At 38.6% G+C, this 26,770-nt stretch overlaps 1 protein-coding gene across 3 annotated transcripts in view; it reads left to right on the forward strand.

Annotated features, from left to right (window-relative positions):
* The first annotated feature begins 899 nt into the window (after positions 1–899).
* The window catches only part of klhl20 (kelch-like family member 20), a 78,178-nt gene continuing 52,307 nt past the window's right edge, over positions 900–26,770 (forward strand). For all 3 annotated transcript variants that reach the window (XM_063063710.1, XM_063063709.1, XM_063063708.1), the window contains exon 1: positions 900–1,231. The gene's annotated coding sequence lies outside the window, so the exon portion shown is untranslated. The remainder of the gene's footprint in view (positions 1,232–26,770) is intronic.

Below are 26,770 nucleotides of genomic sequence, written 5' to 3' on the forward strand. Positions count from 1 at the left end.
TCATTCCACACTCTTGAGAGTGAAGAAGTTTCCCCTCGTGTTCCCCTTAAACTTACCCTTCACCGACAACCTCTGGTTGTAGTCCCACCCAACCTCAGTGGAAAAAGTCTGCTTGCATTTAGCCTATCTATACCCCTCATAATTTTGTATACCTCTTTCAAATCTCCTCTCATCTTCTGCGTTCTAAAGAATACAGTGCTAACCTGTTCAATCTTTCCTTATAGCTCTGATCTCCCAGACCCGGCAACACCTTTGCAAATTTTCTCTGCACTCTTTCAACCTTATTTACATTTTTCCTGCCGTTAGGTGACCAAAACTGCACACAATACTCCAAATTAGGCCTCACAAATGTCTTACACAACTTCTACATAACATCCCGTCTCCTGCACTCAAAACATTAATTTATGAAAGCCAATGGGCCAAAAGCTTTCTCTACGGCCCTATCTATTTGTGATGTCACTTTCAATATCGACAGTAATGCATATTAATAAAGAAATTGCATTTTGTCACCTTTTAATGTAATAAAACAGCACCCCAGAGTTAGCTGATACACATCGAAATAAAATTTAAAAAAACATACAAAGCTAATGCGGGAGATCATGATGGGGTTAAGAATGGAAGAGTTTGGTCAGAAGGGGAATGTTATAATAGGAATAAGGATGTGCCTTCAAAGGAAAGCACTGTTGCCAGGAAACAGGGCGAGGAGGGTAAACCCAAGATCAGCTTATTTGAGGAGAAGGAAGTATTTTCTATCTCTGAGGTACCACCTGCACCCATCCATCCCATCCGTGCCAAATTCGGCTCGTACTTGAGCGCCTCCTCTCCGCGCTTGCGCGGCTGTCCCTGCCCTGTCAGCGGGTGGCAGTTGCCGCGCAGGCGCTGAATGGGCGCAGCCGCCTTCCAGAAACAAGCCGAGGACGCGCTGCCAGCTCGGTCGTGTGATGGCCTCTTCCTTGATTTTGAAATGCTGCGCGGCTGCTGGTTATTTTTAACTTTTGAGGCCACTTGTCGCTTGTACCGTACCTGGGGCACTGCAGACTTTCGGCCTTTCTTCAACTGGCGTGGTCGGTTCATGTGAATGCAATTTTTGAGCCACTTGGCTGCTTTGGTAGGGAAGATATTAGCGGCTGCATCATCTTCTACTTTCCGAAGGTGCGCAGTGCAGCTGCGCAGTTGGCGAGTGACTGGAGAAACTGTGTGGATCAATAAACTAAAAGCAAAGAAAGAACAGGTATTTATTTATTGTCCAGTGACAGAAGCTTTACAGCATCAAGCTTAAAGAAGGTATTTTAAAATCAATGACAATGCCAGCCCATCTATAACATCAAGGGACCCACAACCTACTTAAGTTGTGTGGAGACATTAAAAATGGGCATTGATCAGCTGAGTCCCAGGTATTGAATTGGACGTGTTATTCATACTCGTGTTCTCTCTCTGCTTGTCGGACATGTGCGGCATGGAATTTTGTCAACCACAGTCAACTGTATGAATGCATCAGCAGTTACTTTTGTTGCCCAAAACTATACGAACAGCAGTTTAATGCTATTTGTTGATTTTACTCCGGGTAAATGAGAAAAATATATTTCAATATAAGTTTTTGTATTATTCTGATACTAATTAATAGATGTCTTTTAAGTTAAAGAAATCTGAAGAAAAGCTACTTGACAATACAAACACCAGGAAGATCAGAATGATTTCAAAGTTGCTAAATCACTTCGTATTTTTAAAACTTTTTTTTAGTTGTGGTCGCTTTGTTTTTCTAGGCATCATCTTAGTGTCAGTGTCTCGACTGGCGATAGTGTCAGTCCCGACCCCCAACGAATTAGGGTTGTAATTTTCTTTCCTTGCACCAAAATACTTCAGTTCAAAACATTTCACCGGTGCTGTAGGTGACTCCTCTTCTAACCAATTATACCTTTTTTTGTGAGCTGATTAGTGCTGTTGTATTTTGTGTAATATAATGCATATTGTCCAGAGAAATAGGAAGTGGCAAAATGTATGTTGCATGATCATCCTATTGTCTTGTTTCTAATGACCTTCTGGGGGGAGGGGTCATTGATATTATAAAGTTAATACTGTACTGTAATCAGGGTGCAGAAATACAGAATGAAGCTGTAATTACTTGAGTACCAATACATTGACATTTTGTTGTGTGAAGAATGGATATTATTTACATGTACATTTGTGTCTGGTTTCAAATGGCACAGTTATTCGTGGACATTGATAACAAATAGCTTGGATCACTGTTATGAAACTTGCAGCAACTATCAGGATTGGCACTATTAGTTACCATCCTTACTGATTGCCAGTGTTTCCTGACCACCTCATTGCTTTTTTGCTGAGTGACTTATTGGAGATGTTTTCTGACTTCATAGCAGAATCACTGAATAATTAGGGCATATGCTTGGTTTCAAAATAATATCTTGGATGTCTGCTTGATATGTGGTAATTAAAGGTTTGGACCAAGTGTTGTGAAGTGGGATTAGGTTGGATCTGCTGTGGACACAATTGGCCAAATGATCCCCTGTACCATGGATTTTCATCTTCCTTCAGATTTCTCCTTTTCTGATGATTTGCTCAGAAATTTGTTTTAAATTGAACTTGAATTGTTTTGCATCTGTTGAAAAGTTGTCACTATCATTAAAGATTTTTGGGAATGTTTCTTAATTATACTGTTGTGGATTTTATTCATAAATTTCTAAATTGTGAAGCAGTCTTTGTTTGAATATGGTAGGAACTAGACATTTAACTTATTTAAGCTGAGTAAGATTCTTGAAGTTATCAGTGAACATCTCCTTTCTCAAAATAAGGGCTGCATTTTCTGGACTGACAAGAATCTCGGAATACTCAGTCTAACAGATTGCAAAGATTTGGTCTTTGAGCATTTGAAGGCAAAGCCCGAGAGTTTTGTATATTAACAAAATCAAGTAGAGTGTGATTTGGGCAGCAAAGAGATTCTGGGTTAGAATCAGCTGTAATTTTACTGAATGCTAGAGCAGGTATGTGGGGGCAAACAACCATTTCTTCCTTCTATTTCCTATAGACAATCAAATCATTTGTATTGACTTTCCCTTCTTGAGTCATTTTCCAATATTTGCTAGCTCAATAATTTTTCGGTTCGGGTATAGTTTATGGGTTTCTGTAATGTAGGGTAACATTCTAAAGTGTTTAAATACATTAATACATTTTTAACTGAAAAATTACAGTGATCATGTACTATTTTAAAGTTATATTAAGAAATAGTGATATCATTAAAGAGTTTAGCTGCTTTAGAATTCTGGTTCTGAAAGTCATAACTTGGTGAAATCCATCAACATTTCTAAAAGAAGTACAAGATCTCTGTGTGTAAGTGAGGACTCTAATTAACTAATTTTAGTTACTTTAAAAATTGTGACTTTTTAATTTAATTTTTATTTAAAATGAGAATGTGAAAGCAAGTGGTTAAAGGCCTTGATAGAGTGGATGTGGAGAGGATGTTTCCTTTGGTGGGAAAGTCTAAGACCAGAGGACAGCTTTAGAATAGAGGGGCATCCTTTTAGAATGGAGATGAGGAGGAATTTATTTAGCTCAAGAGCGGTGAATCTGTGTAATTCTTTGCCACAGGCCAGTCTTACGTATATTTAAGGCAGAGGTTGATAGATTCTTGATTGGTTAAAGCAAGAAGGAATATGGGGAGAAGGAATGAGATTTGGGCTGAAAGGAAAAATAAGTCAGCCATGATGAAATGACGGAGCAGACTTGATAGGCCAAATGCAAGTAGCCTAATTCTGCTCTTATATCCTATGGTTTTATGGATTCCTTGGTGGTGTTGAGTTACCCAAGTGTTGGTTGAAGTATACAATGAAATTGAGAATTGGTTAGTTAATTTAGAAGACTGAGTTATTGTCTCAAAAGATTTATATTTCCATTTTGGAAGTTACCAGAACAGCAAATGTGTTGCTAATGAAGCAGCATTGCTTATGCAGTGCAATGGAACAACAGTCTTGTTTCTATCACTTGCTTTTTCATAAATAGAAAATATTTTAAAGATTCTATTGACTGTACGGAAGGAAAGCAGATGAGTTGAGTATTTAAAATGTATTAGTACATCTCTGAAATCTGAAACATTGCATATGTGAAACAAGAAGCAAGTAGAAATTGTATATATTGAATTAGATTTTTCTTAAAATAAATCTTTTTGAAAGCCCTTTGTACCCTTGTTTTTGAGCCAGTGTTGATGCTGCTGTTAGTCTATGTTCTGGGAAGTAAATACAAACATAAAATGTTGGAAGCAATCAACAATTCAGCCATCATCTGTGGAAAGAAATCTGCTGAGTATTTCCAATATTTTGCCTAGTATTCAGTTTGTAGCATCAAATGTTTTTTGATTGATGAAAAACAAGGTCAGCAGCCACTTAAAGTTTCTTAATTTCTCTAGGTCAGAGGAGAGAATGAGTGGAAAGAATGTGTGTACTTTTGAGTTCAAAATAATTTGAGATGATCTTCATACTTTAATATATTTTTAAATGTTTTGGCTGACGTAGGATTGATCAGCTGGAATAGTGGTACTGTAGCATGAGAGAGAGCTGAAACCAGGCAATGTTGTCTCAGGCTAAAGATTTACTAATTAGGACTGTGATGAAAGGAAATCCCTTCACTTAAATGGTTGGATCTTTGGAATTCATCTCCCCAAAGAATTGAGTATCTTTACTGTTGAGACAAATGGATTTTCAATGGTAGCACAGGAGAAGATTGATACAAAAGATCAGCCATGTCTTTTTTGGAGGTTAGACCTTAATATTTCCAGCATTTTCTTATTTAGATTTCCACTGGCTGCGGTTATAACTAATAATCAAAAATTTCCTTACTTTAGATTATACAGAGATACTCGGCAGGGATATCTTCTTATCCCTTTATTATTTAACTTGTCTTTAGAGCCCCTTGCTATTGCTCTTAGAGATTCCAATACTGTTCAGGGTATTAAGAGAGGGGACAAAGTACACAAGGTTTCATTGTATGCAGATGACCTGTTAGTTTACATTTCAGATCCTAGGAAATCTATTCCTTCTATGCTATCTATATTTTCTGAATTTAGTTGTTTTTCTGGATATAAATTAAATTTACATAAAAGTGAGTTATTTCCCATTAATAATTACTCAGATCAGTATCATCAAGTACCTTTTAGTATTGCTAAAATTACTATATTTATCTTGGTATTAAAATTACTAAAAATTTTAAGGACCTGTATAAATATAATTTTCTCCCATTAATTGATTACACCCAACAAATGCTTTCTAAATGGTCACCTATGACATTATCATTAATAGGTCGAATTAATGCTATTAAAATGGTAGTTCTACCAAAATTCTTATATATACATTTCAGGCAGTTCCTACCTTTGTTTCTTGATAGAATAGATTCTATAATCTTATCTTATATTTGGAATAATAAAAATCCTAGATTGAATAAACCTTTAGTACAGAAATTAAAAAAGGATGGTGGTATGGCTTTGCCAAATTTTAGAATGTATTATTGCGCAATTAATATTCGATATATTACTTTTTGAATTCATTACTCAGACATACATGAATGTCCTTCATGGTTGGATTTGGAGGAAAACTTGGTGAAGGGGTTCTCTTTGGCCTCTTTACTGGGAGCTCCTCTTCCCTTTTTGTTTTCTAAGATTAGTAGTCAAGACTTTAATCCTATTATTAAACATACTTTAAGAATTTGGTTTCAGTTTTGTAGATTTTGAGTTAAATAATTCTGTTCTTTTTAGTAATAGCCATTTTAATTATTTTTTTAAACCATCAATCTTGGATAAGACCCTTTTAATTTGGAAAACCAAGGGGATAACAACTTTTTTCAGATTTGTTTTTACGGGACTGTTTAATGTCTTTTTCTCAGTTAGTGGATAAATATAATTTACCTAATGAACATTTCTTTAGATATTTACAAATTAGGAATTTTTTACATGATTTGCTGCCAAATTACCCTTCTGTTTATCCACCTAATATGACACATGCTCTTTTTCAGCTTAAACCACTTCAGAAAGGGTTGATAGCTATAATTTATAAACGGATATTGAATTTACAAATGATATCTAAAGATAAAATTAAATGTGCTTGGGAATTGGAAGTTCAAGAGTCATTTTCAGATAATCAGTGGAGTAAAATTCTTCATTTGGTTAATAACTCATCTACTTGTGCCCGTCATTCTTTGTACAGTTCAAGGTAGTGCATCGGGCCCATATGTCAAATGATAAACTAGCACGTATTTTTGCCAACATCAAACCTATTTATGACAGATGTAATAGTGAGGTGGCCACTTTAACTCGTATGTTTTGGTCTTGTATAAAGCTAGACAATTTTTGGAGTGATGTTTTTAAAACATTATCAAAAGGCTTGGATCTGGACCTACAACCTAATTTACTTATGGCAATATTTGGGATTACCCCATTGAAACCAGGAAATATACATTGAGCAGAAACAGGAATGATAGCATTTTCAACTTTATTGGCTAGGAGAGCCATTTTACTGAAGTGGAAGGATTCTAATCCACCTATTGTCTTTTATTGGCTTTCCTCCATTATGTCTTGTCTAAGTTTAGAGAAAATAAGAAGTCGGACATTTGATACATCCTTTAAATCAGAGCAAATCTGGCGACCTATTATTCAGTATTTTCATTTAATTTAATTTACTACTCTTCCAATTTTTTTTGAAGTTTTAGATTTGATCAGAAAGTTTTTTTCTTTTTTTTTTGGTTGTATCCTCAGAATGGACTGCCAGTCCCTTTTCCTTTTTTTGTATAGTGTAGTGGGGGTCTTTTTTTCCCTTCATTTAAAATTCTTTCTTTTTAAATCTTTTTATTGAGTAAGTATACAAAAAAGGTAAGCCATATAAACATTAATACAATGTTAAAGTATAATAAAATTCCAAAAGATATCGATACCAAAAAGAAAATACTACAAACAATGTAATTTAAGCATAAGAAACCAAGATAACATAATAGTATACTAAATTTTATATATATCAATGGAAAAAAAAAGAAAAAAAAACCCCCAAAAAAAAACCCACCGTGCAGCTAACTAAAAGCAAAGCAAAGCAATGGGCTAACTTGAAACCAAACAGAGTTAAACTTAAAATCACGTCCTCAATCCCGACCTCCATTAAAAACAGTGAAAAAAAAACAAGAAGGGTAAATATTACATTAAATGAAAATATCGAATAAAAGGTCCCCAAATCTGTTCAAATTTAAATGAAGAATCATAAAGGTTACTTCTAATTTTCTCCAAATTCAAACATAAAATCGTCTGAGAGAACCAAAAAAAGGTAGTTGGAGCATTAAGCTCTTTCCAATGTTGTAAAATACATCTTTTCGCCATTAAAGTAAGAAATGCAATCATTCTACGGGCTGAAGGGGAAAGATTACTAGAAATTTTAGGTAGTCCAAAGATAGCAGTAATAGGGTGAGGAGAGATATCTATATTTAATACCTTAGAAATAATATTGAAAATATCTCTCCAAAAAGTTTCCAAAGTAGGGCAAGACCAAAACATATGAGTTAAAGAGGCTATCTGCCCCGAACATCTATCACAGAAAGGATTAATATGCGAGTAAAAACGCGCTAACTTATCTTTGGACATATGTGCTCTATGAACCACTTTAAATTGAATTAGGGAATGTTTAGCACAAATAGAGGAAGTATTAACTAATTGTAAAATCTGCCCCCAATCATCCACAGAAATGGTAAGCCCCAAGCCCTTCATTTAAAATTCAAAGTTTTTTTCCTTTCCTCTTCATGAACTGATAGGAGGAGGATTGCTGTTTTCTTTTTTATTATATACTAGCTTAACACTATGTATGATTTTGATAATGTCTATTTCAATCTCTGTTTGTATTGTTATTGAGATATATTGTTATATATATATTTGAGATAATTCTCTTGTTTGTATTTATGTTCCTTTTAAATCAATAAAAAGATTAATAAATAAAGATGACTTCCACTTTCTTCAATTTTGGGCTCTTACAATTCTTTTTCTGAACTGTGAAGGTGTTCTATTGATTAACAATTTACTGTTACAATCTGCTTTGTTATTTCATATACAGCTGAAATGATTCATGGCAGCATGTTTTTGATTGATTGCTGCCCAAAGTGGGATTTGTTTGTTAGAGTTCCCCTTTTTTAATTGATACATAGAATTTGTTTGGACTCAAAGACTTTAGTGCAAGTATAATCAGTTTGAGTCAGTTTCCACTCTGACCTTTCCATTTTCAACCTCTTACATTATGTTCCAAAGAAGTTCGGTGAAAATACAGGGAAGAAAAAGAAACCTCATCTTTCTACTAAGCACTCTGGTCTTACCATAGGTCTTAATCAGTACTCCCACTTTATTTTTCACAACCAGCTGCTAGTAATGGAGGATGGCTGTACAGATGCATCAGCAGAGAATGAGATGGAGGCATGTTTTGGGGATATGGATCCCCTCGTGGCACATTTACAAGAGTGCTTCATTCCCTAAGACTACCTGTTCTCGATTTTTATGTCACTCTCACAGATCATGAGAGTTGTATCCAGTTTTTATCTTCAATGCTTCCTTTCTGGTTTTTACAAATAGTTTGCTTCTCCAGATCATATTTTGTTATTAAATTGAGATTTTTCTTCCCTCAAGCACAGTTGTGCTTTTCTATCTGATCCTACAATTGCTTAAAAGCTATTCAACTTATATTTTCTTACAAGAAAGAAAGAAACATTCTGGCTCAATAAGTCTGTGGACACCTCCACACATAAACAAGATCCGTTAATGTTATTGAATTCAAAAGTCCGACATGCATATGTTCATTTCCATGAACAGCAAGAATTGTTTCCTTCATCTGCTTTAAATATTATGTTTTCAGTTTTATGTGCTTTTGATGCCGTGCATTGCCATATAGTAGAGGTATGGTTACCATATGGTGTGTGTTTTTTCTGTGGATGCCTAAGTGTAGAAAGTGGAGACATTGGTGAGCTTTTCTGATTGTGCAGGTTATGTTCTAGGATCATGAGAGGTTCTATGAGATGTGAACTTCCAGGAGTTTGAAACTGCTTGCAGTTTCCACTGCTGTGTTGTCGATGTAAAGGGGGATGAGAATGGTGTGAATTCTCCTGAAGTCAATAATCATCTCCTTCGTCTTGTTAACATTGAGGAAGCAGTTATTTGCTTGGCATCAGACCAGTGTTAAGGATGATGGGAAGGGAGCAGCAGATGTGCAACCTGACTATCTGAGGTCTGTTAATCAGGAAATCCAATAGCGAGTTGCACGGTGGTGTAGTTAGACTGAGGAATAGGAGTTTGTTCACCAAGGTCTCTGGGACAATAGTGCTGAATGCCAAATTGAAATCTAGAAACAGCATTCTGGCATAATTATCCTGGTTTTCCAGGTGTGTCAAGACCTGGTGTATGGTGTAGAGAGCTGTTATGTTGGTAAGCATATTGGTGAGTCTCCAGTGTGGTAGGAATTGATTTTTTGATATGTGCCATTACCAGCCGTTCAAAGTGCTTCTCAATGATTGGTGTTCATCCCACTGGGTGGTACTCATTTAGTTCTGTGGGTGTAGAGTTCTTCAGGGATGCTGGCGGCTGATTTGAAGCATATGGGGACAGCAACTTAGATGAGTGAAGTGTTGAAGATGTCTGTGAAGACATCAGTGAGCTGGTGTGTACTCTCCCTGAGTAGTTGGCCTGGGATGTTATCTGGCCTGGCCACCTTACTTGTAGACTGAAACTGACATTAAACATTATCATAATTTGAAGTTAATGAAGATATTTTAGGCCAAGAGACTTGATGAAGTTCTTTTAGATTAGGCATTATTCCTGTAGTACTCCTCTGTACTAGGAAAAGTATCACTGTGGGATCACCAAAAGTGGATACAATATAATATCCAGCAAATTTCTTAGTGACCTTTCCCTTTGGATTGTTTTAAGATTTAGGATCAGAATCAGACTATTTGGCCCGTCGAGTCTGCTCTGCCGTTTTATCACGGCTGATCCAATCTTGCTCTCAGCTCCAACCTCCTGCCCTCTCCCCCATATCCCTTCATGCAATGACCAATCAAGAAGCTATCAATCTCTGCTTTAAAAATACATAAAGTCTTGGCCTCCACAGCTACCTGTGGCAAAGAATTCCACAGATACACAACTCTCTGGCTAAAGAAATTCCTTCTTATCTCCATGCTAAAAGGACACCCATCTCAATTCTGAGGTGGTGTTCTTTGGTCTTGGACTCTGCCATTGGAGAAAATATTTTCTTCACATCCACTCTATCAAGGCCTTTCACCATTCGATAGGTTTCAATAAGGTCACCCCTCATTCTTCTGAATTCTAGTAAATACAGACACAGAGCTTCATATGACGAGCCATTCAATTCAGGAATAATTTTCGCGAACCTCCTTTGAACCGTCTCCAGTTTCTGCACACTCTTTCTGAGATAAGGGGCCCAAACCTTCTCATGCTCCAGGTGAGGCCTCACCAGTGCTTTATAACGTTTCAACATTACATCATTACATTCTAGTCCTCTTGAAATGAATGTGAACATTATATTTGCCTTCCTCACCACAGACTCAATCTGCAAATTAACCTTTAGGGAATTCTACACAAGGACTCCTAAGTCCTGTTGCATCTCAGTTATATTTTCTCTCCATTTAGAAAATAGTCAACCCTTTCATTTCTTCTGCCAGTGCATGACTGTATACTTCCCGACACTGTATTCCATCTACCATTTCTTTGCCCATTCTCCTAATCTAAGTCCTTATGTAGCCTCTCTACTTCCTCAAAACTACCCACCCCTCCATCTACCTTCATATCATCTGCAAACTTAGCAACAAAGCTGTCAATTCCATCATCCTAATCTTTAACATATAACAAAAAAAATCAGTCCCAACACAGACCTCTGTAGAACACCACTATTCACCGGCAGCCAGTCAGAAAACGCTCCCTTTATTCCCACTCTTTGCCTCCTGTATGTCACCTTGCAAAGGACTTCTGAAAATCCAAGTATTGTACACAACATCAACCAATTTTCCTTATTACTTCTTCAAAGAATTCCAACAGATTTGTCAGGCAAGATTTTCCCTTGAGGATACCATACTGACTATGGCCTATTATGTACTTCCAAGTACCCTGCAATCTCATCCTTAATAATTGACTCTAACATCTTCCCAACCATTGAGGTCAGACGAACTGGCCTATAGTTTTCTTTCTTCTGTCTCTCTCTCTTGAAGAGTGGAGTGACATTTGCAATTTTCCATTCTTCCAGAATCATTCCAGAATCTATTGATCCTTGAAAGATTATTATTAATGCCTCCATGATCTCTTCAACCACCTCTTTCAGAATTCTGGGGTGTACAACGTCTTGTCCAGGTGACTTCAGATCTTTCAATTTCCCAAGAACCTTCTCTCTAGTAATGGTAGCTTCATACATTTCATGCCCCCTGATGCCTGGAGCTTCCACCATACTGCTAGTGTCTTCCACAGTGAAGACTGATGCAAAATACTTATTCAGTTTGTCTGCTACTACATTGTTCCCCATTACTGCCTATCCAGCATCGTTTTCCAGTAGCCCAATATCCACACTTGCCTTTCTATTACACTTCATGTATCTGAAAAAACTTTTGGTATCCTCTTATAAGCCTAGCTTATTTTCGTATTCCATCTTCACCTTAATGACTTTTTTGTTGCCTTCTGTTGTTTTCTAAAAGCTTCCCAATCCTCTAACTTCCCACTAATTTTTGCTTTATTATATGCCCTCTTTTTGGTTTTAATGTTGGCTTTGACTTTTCTTGTTAGCCATGGTTGTGTCATCTTACCTTTTAGAATATGTCTTCCTCTTTGGGATGTAAATATCCTGCACCTTCTGAATTGCTTCCAGAAATTCCAGCCATTGCTGCTCTGCCATCATCCCTGCCAGTGTTCTTTTCCAATCAGTTCTGGTCAACTCCTCTCTCATGCCTCTGTAATTCTCTTTACTCCACTATAATATTGATACATCTGACTTTAACTTCTCCATATAATTCTGTATAATTCTCAGAATGCAGTCCAGTAATCTGTTACCAATGGAAAAATACAGCATGTACTGGAAATATAGACATTAAAAAATTGCCGGTAATACCTACAGATCAGATGGCATACTGTTTTCAGTTGTATATGCAGCTTTATATTTGTTGTGATCTTTCAGTGATGTGTCTCCAATGATACTCAGGACTTATTCTCTCTCAATCCATACTGTTTACTAACAAGAAGTACTGATGTTCTGAACTGGGCTTATCAATATCAGATAAGTAAAGGCATAATAAGGCAACTCAGTCCTACACCTTGTGCCATATTGGAACTCCAGGAAGTTGTTCATGTTCCTTGGATTCTTTCTCATAGCTTTCTCCCAACTTTATGTGGTCTAGGCCCAGAGTGTATCGATGTGGCAGGGTCCGTGAGGAATGATTTAAAATGACGGGCCAGGTGGATTGAAAAGGCAGGATGTCAGAACCAGAAGTTAGGCTGGTTCTGCTTGCTGCTCCGCGATATTTACTCTGCTTTTCACTGAACTGAGGCTGAGACCTGCTCTGGGTGCTCCGGGCTTCGTGTCTGTGGGCTCTGTGATGTTTACTCTATTTGCTGTTCCGGGCTTCGTGTCTGTGGGCTGTGTGATGTTTACTCTATATGCTGCTCCAGGCTCCGTGTCTGTGGGCTCTGTGATGTTTACTCTATATGCTGCTCCAGGGTTTGTGTCTGAGACTGACTTTCATTTTAAATGCTATTTGCTTACTTTTATTGTTTGCATGATTTGTTTTCTCGCTGTCTGTCTCTGTCTCTCTACATTGCATGTTTGTTTTTTTTTGTGGGCTCTTTTGAGTTTCTTGTCTTGTGGCTGCCGGTAAGGAGACCAACCTCAAGTTTGTATAATATGTACATACTTTGATAATGTAATTTGAACTTTAAACTTTGAACCTTTTTGAATGCCCAAAATATAGTACGTCGAATGGTTTTCCCTTTATTTATGCTGTTATATTCTCAAAGAACAGAACAGGTTCCCTGGGATGATTCAGTGATGAAAGGCTTTAGTTATGCGGTTGACTGGAGAATAACTTTATGTATTAATTCAAGGATGCTGCTTTTGCAGGCTGAGCCATCATTTTAATCGCCCGTTCCTAGTTTCCCTTGAGAAAATGGTGGTCAGCTGCCTTCTTGAACCACTGCATCTTGGAGGTATGGGTGCACTCACAGTGGTTTTTAAGGAAGGAGCTCAAGGGTTTTTACTTAAGTGATGGAAAGGCAACATATTTACAAGTCAGGATGGAAGGGCAACTTCCAGATGTGGTGTTCCTAAGCTTCTGCTGCCTTTATCCTTCCAGATGGTAGATGTGACACATTTGGAAAGTGCTGTCTAAAGAGTCTTGGCGAGTTGCCGCAGTGCTTCCTGTAAATGGTAGAAATTGCTGGTACTGTTTAACAGTGATGGAGTGAGTGATTAGTTGTGGATGGGGTATCAATCAACTAGGCTACCATGTCCTGTAAGGTTCGAACTACTTGAGTCATGTTGAAGAAATGGAATTTTGAAGGTTGAGAGAAATCTGATAGAAGTATTTACTATAATGATGGTTGGTGACAGAGTACATAGAAATCATTTCATGGACAGAAGTTTAAGAACAGAGGTCATAGATTGAACTTGATTGAGAGAAGAATAAAATTGAGGAAAACGTTTTTAAGCAGGCGGCTGTTAGAATTTGGAATGGAGTCTTTTGGGATGACAGCATGTGGGCAGTGGTAGGGTAGAGGCAAGGGGAGCTCCTCTAACTGGATTGCACTTGCATAGTCCTGGAATAGAGCTGATAGGGCAACAATCTGCTTCCTATGTTGTAACTTCTTAATGGTGAGCATGGCACCACATTTATGCAAATTAAATGCCACATGGCCCATTTCTTTAATGTATTGAATTTGACAGTATTCCTTCACATCCTTAACCCATGTACAGTTGCTTACTTGTCATGCCTCTAATATCATATTCCAGGGTATTAATAAAGGAAACGAACAGTGAAGTACCTAAGGCTGATGCTGATCAAACAAGGCTGAATTTCTTCTGTTGGATAAAATCTTGTAGTTAACCTCCACTCCAGATGATTAATTTTCTATTGATACTGCAAGATTCTTCACTAACATAATTTAGTATGAGCAACCTGATTGAAAGTTTTAGAAAGTCAAGGTGGTTGCTATGTTAGTGGTTAAAATCTAGATGGAGTTGACAGAAATATGGAGAGAATAAAATGGGATTATTAAAAATTTATCTAAAAGGTTGATTGATAGTCAGCATGGATTTGATGGGCTGAAGCGTCTATTTTTGTGTTGTATGGTTCTGATATTTTTTATTGAATTTCTACCATTCAATATCAAACTAAACTGAAATGTTCATGAATTTGGAAGCCATTACCTGGAAGTTAACTATCTCCAAAAAGCTAATCACTTTAATAAGTATTATTAAAGTGCATTTTGTGTGATCTTACATAACACATTTCCAATAATTTTCAGCATAATATTATAATTACATGAAGAATCAAATTTATGTTCTTTTTGGTGTTAGTAAACTTCGAAAGTAAACCATTCTATTTCAGATGTGGGCAAAGACTCACAGCACTTGTGTCCTGTTTTTGAATTCTGGAACAATACCTGAATTTAGGAAAGATTCAATCTGATTTGATTCTAATCTAACTAAGGTAATATTATTGCCTATTTTAGTAATTCTACTCGGTGCAGAAATTTGAAAGAGTTATTTGGAAATCATAGCCTTGGAAGCTGTTTGAATTTTCCCTGTGGTTTCTATATCCTGACATAGCTGAAAATGTTTTCATAATTGTTGTAATCTGTTTTTGCAGAGATCTTTTTGCTCCCATTATAATTGGTTTACCTCCCTCGATTGCATGCTATAATTATCTCTGTTCTCCTTCAGTTAAAATGCACAGGTTTTTAAAATGTTACAATTTCACTTGAACTGGACTCATTCATGCATGTTTTATTGACCTTTGTCACATATCAGTGAATCTAACTTGCCTTGACATGCTAAAACCAAATTGCTTTTGTCCCTTAGTTTCTCAAGTGTGGTTGCATTTGGTAACTTATAATTTTCAGGGACAACTATTGCAGAATCTTGAATTTTAAAAGATGATAACCAGAGTACCCACTATCTTTTTAGCCACCTCTTCTGAAACTCTGAAATGTGGAACATTAATAACTTCTCTGGTTATTCTGTTTTCCTAAAAGTTGCTATTTTTATATCCATTCCTCATCAGTACTAGATCTTTTGTTCTGTTACTTTTGTTTCTATTATGGATCAATACAAAAAAAAAATTCCTCTTTATGTATAGAAGTTCTTGTGATCTGTTTTGTTTATCATTGAGTCCAACCAAATTGAACAGTTTGGAATACAAGTCTGGAGTAGGTCCAACAGCATTGGCCAAATCATAACTGTTATTGAAGCTGATTAAGAAATAATTGGATTGAAGTCTTTTCACCTCCTTCAGCACTGTGCCCAAGACTTACATTGTTCTTGTAAATATCAGTAGATGATCTTGATTTGGTTCAGCATTCTCCGCCATGCAAGTTGGACTTGAACTATGCTGTGTTACCTCATTCGTTGTACATTAATGGTTACTATTTTTTTTACTAGTAAAGCCAGAATTGATACTAAAGAAAACACAGAATCCTAATTTTTCTTGTGAGTGAACGAAGTATGTATTCCCTTTCATCTTTGATCTGTGTGATGGCAAATTCCTCCATAATGAGAATGTTATGCTTGGCCCATTGGCTGAAGATTGTACAGAAGTTAAATGGTAATTGAAGATATTGAAATAAAGTACAATATCCAGAATGTCATTGCAAGCACCGAGATTTTGGACTAAACTGGAAACACAGATGCACGCTTGACAGCTGTGTCAGAGCTTGAACAGTATTACTTTCTACAAGTCGAGGTCAGTTAGCAGAATTGGCAATGGCCCATCACTGCTGAGTGAACTCAATGCCTTTTTTACATGCTTTGATAGAGATCGACTAAAGCTCAGCGTTTAACAGAATTATCCCATCCTAATCAAGGTTAAAGACCTGGACCTCTGGACCTCCCTCTGCAAATGAATCTTCAATTTTCTCATTGGGACCTCAATCAGTGTGGATTGGTAATGTCTCTTCCTTGCTGACCATCAGCACAAATGAACCTCAGGGCTGCTGTGTGGTTAGACCCTGTACTACTTGCTATACTCATGCTAAACACAACTCCAATGCCAACAGCACACTGATGGACAGGACACCTGGTTGAGTGGTGCAGGAACAACAACCTCTCAATGTCAGTTAAGGGAGATTGGCATATTACCGAACATTCTATCAAACTTCTAGATGGACTTGAAAGACTCATATCATGGTCTGGTAGGGCAATTGATATTGCAAAGGAATGCGAAGAGCTACAGAGAGCAGTGGACTCAGCCCAATATATCGCAAGAACATCCCTCCCACCATTGGTAGTATCTGTGAGACACTACCCCAAGAAGGCAACATCTATCATCAAAGATTCCCAATATGTAGGCCATGCTATCTTCTTGCAGCTACCATCGGGCAGCAGGTTCAGAATCCCAAAGTTCCTCATCATCAGGTTGAAGAACAACTGCTTTCCTTGAACCATTCAGTTTTTGATCCAACTAGGACAACTGTATTCACTACAGTTTAGCAATACTCTGACCACTTTGATCAGAGTCAGGTTTATTATTATCACTGACATGGTTTGTGAAATTTGTTGTTTTGTGGCAGCAGTACAGTGCAATGCATTAAAATACTATCAGGTATAATTAAAAAAATATAAAAAATAAATAAATAGTGCAAAAGGGGCAAAATATTGAAGTAATGTTAATGGATCCAAGCATCATTCAGAAATCTGATGGCAGAGGGTAAGAAGCTATTCCTAAAATGTTGTATTTGTGTCTTCAGTCTTCTGTACCTCCTCCCTGATGGTAGTAATGAGAAGAAGACGTGTCCTGGATGGTGAGGGTCCTTAATGATGGTCCAGAGGCCAGTGCCCATGATGAAGTTGACTGAGTTTATAACCCACTGCAGCTTTTTCCAATCCTGTGCAGTGGGGCCTCCATACCAGACAGTGAGAATGCAACCAGTCAGAATGTTCTCCACAGTACATCTATCAAAATTTGCTAGAGTCTTTGGTGACATACCTAATCTACTTAAACTCCTAATGAAATGTAGTCATTGATCAATCGCTACTGAAGTGGACTTTGTTTTTTTGTGTTCCAATTGTGTACTATCTTGTAAAATTTGTGTGTATGTTTTTCTTGTGATGCTGTGTGACAATGATGCTGTTGCAAGTAAGTTTTCAATGCACCTGTGTATATATGTATGACAATAATCTTGATTTTAACTTTTGAAATAATTAGATGTTGGAGTTTAGAAAGAAGAAAGCATAATACGGATCTTGAGGGAGTTGTAAGTTTTCCTGTAGCGGGATAAGGAAAACTTTGAGAATCTATCTTTATTGGGCAGTAGAAGAGCCAAATTTTAAAAACACTTAAAAATTTTAAAATGGCAAAAATGTGGAAAGAGATGAATCACGAAAGAGACTTGGCAGGAAGCTCAGACACCTCAGCCTGCACGCCACCTTTTGCAGCTGGATCCTGGACTTCCTTTCGGATCGCTGACAGGTGGTAAGGATGGACTTCCCTACCTCTGTCCCACTGACCTCAACACAGGTGCCCCCCAGGGTTGTGTCCTGAGTCCCCTCCTCTACTTCCTTTATACCCATTTCTGTGCTGCCACACATAGCTCCAGTCTGCTGAATAAATTTGCAGATGACTCAACATTGATCGGACTTATTTCTAACGGTGATGAGACAGCCTAGAGGAGAGGTTTAACACCCTGACGCAGTGGTGCCAAGAGAACAACCTCTCCCTCAGTGTACAAAAAACAAAAGAGCCGATCGTGTTTTACAGGAGGAACGGAGACAGGCTCACCCCAATCAACATCAATGGAACTGTAGTTGAGAGGGTGAGTAGTTTCAAGTTCCTTGGATACACATCACCGAAGATCTCACTGGACTGTACACACCAAGTGTGTGGCAAAAAAAAACGCAACAGCGTCTCTTCCACCTCAGATGACTGAAGAAGTTCGGCATAAGCCCCCAAATCCTTCTACAGGGGCACCATTGAGAGCATCTTGACTGGCTGATCACCGTCTGATAAGGGAACTGCACCAAACTTGATCACTGGGCACCGTAGAGAGTGGTACGGACAACCCAGCGCATGTGAACTTCCCTCCATTGAGGATATTTACAGCAGCAGGTGTGTAAGGAAGACCTGGAAGATCATTGGGGACACCAGTCACCCCAACCATAAACTGTTTCAGCTGCTTCTGTCTGGCAAATGGTATCGCAGCATTAAAGCCAGGATCAACAGGCTACGGGACAGCTTCTTGCTACGAGCTATTAGACTTATAAATTCTCATGTCTGTACGTTGTGACTCCCTCATGTTGTGGAACAGATTTAAATAAATTCAAATTCTTTTTTTTTAAAATTTTATTTTTATTTGGATAAGGAATTCACAATTATCACGTACTTTTTTCACACATATAACCTTTTCCATTTTTTTATATGTATAAAACTACAATTATTTATACATTCTTAAGTACACATTGAGATGATATAAAAGGAAAATAAACATTTAAATAGATAATTATGTACTGTGGTAAATCTAACCTATTAGGCTAAGTAAAGAAATTAGTTGTTAAGAAAAATGGTAATAATAGTTTCCATACAACCCTTCTGGACCATTTCCACTGGTCCAAAATGTTGCATACAAGCCTATATACCAACCATTGTAGGTGTTTATATCCCAATTTGTTCGTGCTTGTTCCTGCCCGCAGATATAATTATCCAATCCCTATGTACTTATTTACTTAATTTTTTCTTTTTTTTTTATCCCTTTCCCAAATCTTTCCCTTTACTTGTGTTAATTCTCTATTTTCCAAAAAAAAAACAAACATTTAGACTAGGGGTGCTTACGTTAGCAATATTACTGTGTGGATGAGAAGAGCAATATAAATCATTAGGAGAGTCATCTAAAGTCTGCTCGCATTGGGATTATATATTCAATCCATTTATTCCAGATTTGATAAAATGTTTCTTTTTGAGTTCTCAGGGAGTAAGTCAACTTTTCCATTTTAAATATTTCCAAGATAATTTTGTACCAATCTTCTAATGTAGGTGGTATTGGATTTAGCCATTTTCTAGTGATTGATTTCTTACTTGCCGCTAAGAGGGCCTGCAGCAACTTTATATCTTCCTTCTGTTCAAGGAACAATACATGCCCCAAATAGAGCGTCTCAAAGTTCAGAGGTATCTGGGACCTAAGTACCTTAACTAATATTCTATGAATACCTTCCCAAAATAGACTTAATTTAGGGCAATCCCAGAAAATATGAAAATGATTTGCCTCCTTGGAGCCGCACCTTCTCCAACACATCACATTTGTATCTTTATATTTTTCCTGATATGGGGTCTTGAAGTATCTTGTAATGTTTTTCCAACAATGTTCTCTCCAAGTCAAAGAATTAGTCGAGGACCATTGAAAGCTGCAGATTTTCCCCCAAGCCTCCTCTGAAAGTACCAACCCCGCTTCTTTCTCCCACTTCTCTTTAATATACGTGTCATTAAGGTCTAGATATTCTTTGATTTCTCCCCTTAATCTCTCCATTACTTTCGGGTTATTGAGTATATGTGAGTTTAGCCTCCATAGTGTTTTCCTCATTTTCCTTTCCAGGATTAGAGACATAGAGACTAGGCTATGATCTGACAGATCAATTGTTGCAATATTACAGTTTTTTATCCTGAGTCTATCTGTATTAAAGATAAAGAAATAGTCTATCCTTGAATAGGCTGAATGAGGGAAAGAGTAATATGTATAATAGAAACATAGAAACATAGAAAATAGGTGCAGGAGTAGGCCATTCGGCCCTTCGAGCCTGCACCGCCATTTATTATGATCATGGCTGATCATCCAACTCAGAACCCAGCCTTCCCTCCATACCCCCTGACCCCTGTAGCCACAAGGGCCATATCTAACTTCCTTTTAAACATAGCTAATGAACTGGCCTCAACAGTTTGCTGTGGCAGAGAATTCCACAGATTCACCACTCTCTGTGTGAAGAAGTTTTTCCTAATCTCGGTCCTAAAAGGCTTCCCCTCTATCCTCAAACTGTGACCCCTCGTTCTGGACCTCCCCAACATCGGGAACAATCTTCCCGCATCTAGCCTGTCCAATCCCTTTAGGATCTTATACGTTTCAATCAGATCCCCCCTCAATCTTCTAAATTCCAACGAGTACAAGCCCAGTTCATCCAGTCTTTCTTCATATGAAAGACCTGCCATCCCAGGAATCAATCTGGTGAACCTTCTTTGTACTCCCTCTATGGCAAAGATGTCTTTCCTCAGATTAGGGGACCAAAACTGCACACAATACTCCAGGTGTGGTCTCACCAAGGCCTTGTACAACTGCAGTAGTACCTCCCTGCTCCTGTACTCGAATCCTCTCGCTATAAATGCCAGCATACCGTTCGCCTTTTTCACCGCCTGCTGTACCTGCATGCCCACTTTCAATGACTGGTGTATAATGACACCCAGGTCTCGTTGCACCTCCCCTTTTCCTAATCGGCCACCATTCAGATAATAATCTGTTTTCCTATTTTTGCCACCAAAGTGGATAACTTCACATTTATCCACATTAAATTGCATCTGCCATGAGTTTGCCCACTCACCCAACCTATCCAAGTCACCCTGCATCCTCTTAGCATCCTCCTCACTGCTAACACTGCCACCCAGCTTCGTGTCATCCGCAAACTTGGAGATGCTGCATTTAATTCCCTCATCCAAGTCATTAATATATATTGTAAACAACTGGGGTCCCAGCACTGAGCCTTGCGGTACCCCACTAGTCACCGCCTGCCATTCTGAAAAGGTCCCGTTTATTCCCACTCTTTGCTTCCTGTCTGCTAACCAATTCTCCACCCACACCAATACCTTACCCCCAATACCGTGTGCTTTAAGTTTGCACACTAATCTCCTGTGTGGGACCTTGTCAAAAGCCTTTTGAAAATCCAAATATACCACATCCACTGGTTCTCCCCCATCCACTCTACTAGTTACATCCTCAAAAAATTCTATGAGATTCGTCAGACATGATTTTCCTTTCACAAATCCATGCTGACTTTGTCCGATCATTTCACCGCTTTCCAAATGTGCTGTTATCACATCCTTGATAACTGACTCCAGCAGTTTCCCCACCACTGACGTTAGGCTAACCGGCCTATAATTCCCCGGTTTCTCTCTCCCTCCTTTTTTAAAAAGTGGGGTTACATTAGCCACCCTCCAATCCTCAGGAACTAGTCCAGAATCTAACGAGTTTTGAAAAATTATCACTAATGCATCCACTATTTCTTGGGCCACTTCCTTAAGCACTCTGGGATGCAGACCATCTGGCCCTGGGGATTTATCTGCCTTCAATCCCTTCAATTTACCTAACACCACTTCCCTACTAACATGTATTTCGCTCAGTTCCTCCATCTCACTGGACCCTCTGTCCCTTACTATTTCTGGAAGATTATTTATGTCCTCCTTAGTGAAGACAGAACCAAAGTAATTATTCAATTGGTCTGCCATGTCCTTGCTCCCCATAATCAATTCACCTGTTTCTGTTTGCAGGGGACCTACATTTGTCTTTATCAGTCTTTTCCTTTTTACATATCTATAAAAGCTTTTACAGTCCGTTTTTATGTTCTCTGCCAGTTTTCTCTCATAATCTTTTTTCCCCTTCCTAATTAAGCCCTTTGTCCTCCTCTGCTGAACTCTGAATTTCTCCCAGTCCTCAGGTGAGCCACTTTCTCTGGCTAATTTGTATGCTACTTCTTTGGAATTGATACTATCCCTAATTTCACTTGTCAGCCACGGGTGCACTACCTTCCTTGATTTATTCTTTTGCCAAACTGGGATGAACAATTGTTGTAGTTCATCCATGCAACCTTTAAATGCCTGCCATTGCATATCCACCGTCAATCCTTGAAGTGTCATTTGCCAGTCTATCTTAGCTAATTCACGTCTCATACCTTCAAAGTTACCCCTCTTTAAGTTCAGAACCTTTGTTTCTGAATTAACTACGTCACTCTCCATGTTAATGAAGAATTCCACCATATTATGGTCACTCTTACCCAAGGGGCCTCTCACGACAAGATCGCTAATTAACCCTTCCTCATTGCTCAAAACCCAGTCCAGAATAGCCTGCTCTCTAGTCGGTTCCTCGACATGTTGGTTCAAAAAACCATCCCGCATACATTCCAAAAAATCCTCTTCCTCAGCACCTTTACCAATTTGGTTCACCCAGTCTACATGTAGATTGAAGTCACCCATTATAACTGCTGTTCCTTTATTGCACACATTTCTAATTTCCTGTTTAATACCATCTCCGACCTCACTACTACTGTTAGGTGGCCTGTACACAACTCCCACCAGCGTCTTCTGCCCCTTAGTGTTACGCAGCTCTACCCATACCGATTCCACATCTTCCCGGCTTATGTCCTTCCTTTCTATTGCGTTAATCTCTTTTTTAACCAGCAACGCCACCCCACCTCCCCTTCCTTCATGTCTATCCCTCCTGAATATTGAATATCCCTGAACGTTGAGCTCCTATCCCTGGTCACTCTGGAGCCATGTCTCTGTGATCCCAACTATATCATAATCATTAATAACAATCTGCACTTTCAATTCATCCACCTTATTACGAATGCTCCTTGCATTGACACATAAAGCCTTCAGGCGCTCTTTTACAACTCTCTTAGCCCTTTTTAATGCTTGCCCTGGATTTGTCGGCCTGCCACTTTTACTTTTCCCCTTTGTACTTTTTGCTTCTACGCTCACTTTACACCCCTCTGTCTCTCTGCACTGGTTCCCATCCCTCTGTTGTGAACTAACCTCCTCACACCTAGCCGCTTTAATTTGATTCCCACCCCCCAACCATTCTAGTTTAAAGTCACCTCAGTAGCCCCCGCTAATCTCCCTGCCAGGATATTGGTCCCCCTAGGATTTAAGTGTAACCCGTCCTTTTTGTACAGGTCACACCTGCGCCAAAAGAGGTCCCAATGATCCAAAAACTTGAATCCCTGCCCCCTGCTCCAATCCCTCAGCCACGCATTTATCCTCCACCTCATCGCATTCCTACTCTCACTGTCGCGTGGCACAGGCAGTAATCCCGAGATTACTACCTTTGCGGTCCTTTTTCTCAACTCCCTTCCTAGCTCCCTATATTCTTCTTTCAGGACCTCATCCCTTTTCCTACCTATGTCATTGGTACCTATCTTTACTAGTAGGGTGTAATTCCCTCCAGACATCTATAATTCCCAACTCTTCCATCAATGAATTCACTTTCCGAGTCAGAGGTTTATTCTGAGTAACTATTCTTGAAGAATCTAATATAGGATTTAATCTAATATTAAAATCCCCTCCACAAATTACTACCCCTCGAGAACTGACCATTAGGTCAAAAATGTGTCTATAAAATGACCATTCACTACCTGGAGGAGCATAAACATTCAGCAATGTTATTTCTGTACCTTCTATTCTTCCTGTGATTTTTACAAACCGTCCTTCTTTGTCTCTAGTCTCTGAAATATGTTCATAATTAAGAGTACTTGATATTAAAGTAGCTACCCCTCTTTTGTGACTCAATTTATATGATGAATAAAATATATGCTTAAAGCCCATTCTTTTTAATTTTCCATGTTCAGATTGGCTCATATGTGTTTCCTGGAGGAAAGCTATTTGTGCCCTCTCTTTTTTCAATTTAGACATAATCTTATTTCTTTTAATTGGATTCAAAACCCCATTAACATTATAGGGAATTATTTTTACCAATTCAGTTTGCATTTTTCTCTAGTAGAAAAAAAGCACTCTCCTTTTCTAACCAAACAGTAAGCAATCCCTTCTCAACAGTAAACCAAGACATATAACCACACCCTAGACATTTCTGAACGTATAACATTTGAAAATTTTTCCCGACTTCACACAGTGAGGCCTGAGCACCGACCCGCCTCAGTTCAGAGGGATAACCTCTATCTTCACCCTGTGTTAGAGGGCCCTCAGCAGTTTGAATAATCATAGAGACTTTTCTCCTATTTATGTCTCGACCATATTGCTATCATTCAAGTTATTCCGCCTAGTTTATTTTCAGTTACCAGTTTTCATTTTACTTTTAAGTCCGATTTACTCTTTTCAGTCATTTCTCTTAATTAATCTGTATTCTCTGTACATTCGCGTCTGAATATTTGCAGCTTTTCCTTGTAGTTTGACACTCTGGTTCGAGTGGAGCGTCCTCGCCCCACTAACTGCCACGACTTCTGCCGAATCCTCTCCAGTAGCGACTCTGGTTGGGTGATAACTTTAATAGGTAGTCCCCGGTCCGCCAGGTCCAACGTTGCCTCCTCTACCGTAGCGTAAGTTTTTGTCCCTTCGTCGTAAAAGACTCTCAGCCGAGCTGGATACAGGGTCTGGAATCTGATGTTGTTTTCCTTCAGGACTCTCCGTGTTTCCGTATATTCCTTCCGTCTGGCAAGAATCCCCGGTGCGTAGTCGCGGTCTAAACTGATTTTGCAGTTGTTCCACATGAAACCTTTCTTTTGCCATGCTCTTTTAAGCACCTCTTCCTTCGTTCTGTAACTGAGAAATCTGATCAGAATCGATCTGGGCTGGGCGCCTGCCGGAGGCTGTGGTGCCAACGCGCGGTGAGCCCTTTCTATCTGTAGGTCTTTTGCGGCCGGTATATCAAGGTTCTCTCTAAGCAGCTTCTCCACGAAGGGAATCATCAATCCGGGTTTACCTTCGGTTCCTTCGGGAACTCCGTAGATCCTCACATTTTCCCTTCTTGAGCGGCCTTCTTGATCTATTAGTTTCCACTGGAGCTGGTCTTGTAGCTTCAGCATTTCTGCTATCACTTCCTCGGCGTTTTGTAGCTTCTCTTCAATTCCAACAATCCTCGCTTCGGCTTCATCTATCCACGAATTAGTTTTTACTATTTCTCCTTTAATATCTTCCAGCTGTTTGCTGTTATCTTGTCGGAACTCGCGAATCTCTCCGAGAATCAAAGACAGAGTCACCGATTCCCCCTCATTATCTCCGTCCTGGCTTGCCGTGGGGGAGCTAGGCCCGTCGCCTTGCTGCATCCCTTTATGTTTATCAGCCTTCGAAGCGGACTTTTTATTCTTGTTCTTAGACATCATCCTTGCCCCTTTTATTAATATAGTTATGCAATATTAAGTATTTGTCTAAATTCGATTTTGGGGCAGTTTACCTTCTGTTTTGTCGAGAGACCTTTTCCTTACGCCGCCATTCCCTTGATGACCCGGAAGTCAAATAAATTCAAATTCAATACATAATAAATACTTTACTAACATGTTAGAGAAAACTTCACACCCTATTTTCATTAGAACTGGCAAAGAACAGCAAGATTGTTCCAATCCAAATACTGATGAGGGAACTGCATGAAGCTATATTGTTAACTAACTTTTTAATTGAGATACAACAGAGCTCTTCATTATGAATACATTGATTGGCATAATTTTAATGCGTTGTGAGATAGACAATGCTCTCAGATAAGGTTGTTGTTAAGACTTTATATTTTGCCTTCCCCCTCTCCATTCTTGCGCTCCTGGGTATTGTAGATTTCATGCCATCGTATGAAAACTTAAACATTGATGGGAAAGAGACACAAAGAAACATGTGCTGCTTTATATTGTAATACATGTGCAACCCTGGTGCAAGGCCTGTCTTTATCCTATTCTAATCACTCAAAATTAATGAGTCTATCTAAATGTCTCAAATGATAAGGAAGCAATTCACCATTATAAGTGCATTGATTACTTCATTTCCCCCCAATTGTAACATGGTATTGTATTGCATCGAACAATATTGCTGGAGGTTCTCAGGGGTCAAGCAACATCTGTGGTGATAAATTGAGAGTCATGGTCCCTTCATCTGGACCTACTTGAAACGTTGAGACTAGATTTTCCTGTATGTCTGCTGCTTGACCTATTGAGTTCCTCCAGTAGGCTGCTTTTTTTTGCTCTAGATTTCAGCATCTACAGTCTTTCATGTCCCCACTGTGTTATGTTATGCATTTATTAATTAAGCCATTGCCCAGAAATTCTTTTCCCTGTTCCTTTGGTTAATTCTCTCCAGTTGTATGGAAAGATTTTTACCCTGCAAGACTTTGCTAGTAATATTCTCAGATGAGGGTCACCTTAATAATTGCATCTACATTGTGTAAATGATGCATGTGAAATCACATCAAGATTTGGTGATGCAAAGTTTGTTTCACTCTTAGCAGTTTGGTTGATGGGATAGGAGTTCATGCTCCATTTCAGAACTCGAATTATAACAGGCTGAATGATGTGAATATCCTGCGGCATTATATGGAGTGTAGTATTGATTCCTTTCAGTCATCTGGTCAACACTCATCCCTCTACAACAACAAAAGCAGACTAAAGCCAATTAACATACATCTTTGGGATTTGACTATGCATAAAATGATTCTAAAGTGCCTGGTATGGAAACACCAATGTCCTTGAATAGAAAATCATATAAAATCATATATGCAAACATAAGGAAATCTGCAGATGCTGGAATTTCAAGCAACACACATAAAAATTGCTGGTGAACGCAGCAGTCCAGGCCATATATGATA

The sequence above is a fragment of the Mobula hypostoma genome, chromosome 12 (assembly GCF_963921235.1).
Source record: "Mobula hypostoma chromosome 12, sMobHyp1.1, whole genome shotgun sequence".
Taxonomy (NCBI): domain Eukaryota; kingdom Metazoa; phylum Chordata; class Chondrichthyes; order Myliobatiformes; family Myliobatidae; genus Mobula; species Mobula hypostoma.